Below are 562 nucleotides of genomic sequence, written 5' to 3' on the forward strand. Positions count from 1 at the left end.
TTGCCCAGGTTGAGAAATACTGCTACAGGATTACTTATTCTTGCCAATGGAAGAACAAGCAGAATGAGACCATAGACTTGAAAATACATGTAATCCTCCAGATTAGAGAGAGATGACATTTAGCAAAACTTTTTTTTTTGGTTCCACCTCCCAAATTTTTTGTGCCACTTCTAGAAACATTTTAGAAAGCAAATGTCAGGCTGAGAAGCTGGTTAAAAGTATTTGGGGGAAAACCACAGAAGTGGCAGTTAGGTCAGTCTTCAGAAAGTCTAGATAATATTCTCCGTGGTTTGGTTGATCAGTAAATCTGCTTCTAGCTGCATTTCAGGACCAGCAGCCAGGAAAGAACACAGTGTCTAGAAATATAAAATAGGAATGGTGGACACAAGCAAATTAGAGAGAATCTAGTGAAGATTAAAAAAAGGGGAAGAGACCTTTCCCACTGCCAATACTAAGCTCTTGATCACTTCCCCAGGTTAAAACACAGCCTTAGACATGGAAAATGGTTCCATGTTTCTCACATAAGTGAGAATTTGAATTAAGGAAGGCATTTGGTTTGGGG

This window comes from Crotalus tigris, unplaced genomic scaffold (assembly GCF_016545835.1).
Source record: "Crotalus tigris isolate CLP2741 ecotype Arizona unplaced genomic scaffold, ASM1654583v1 scf7180000023830.6690815, whole genome shotgun sequence".
Lineage (NCBI taxonomy): Eukaryota > Metazoa > Chordata > Lepidosauria > Squamata > Viperidae > Crotalus > Crotalus tigris.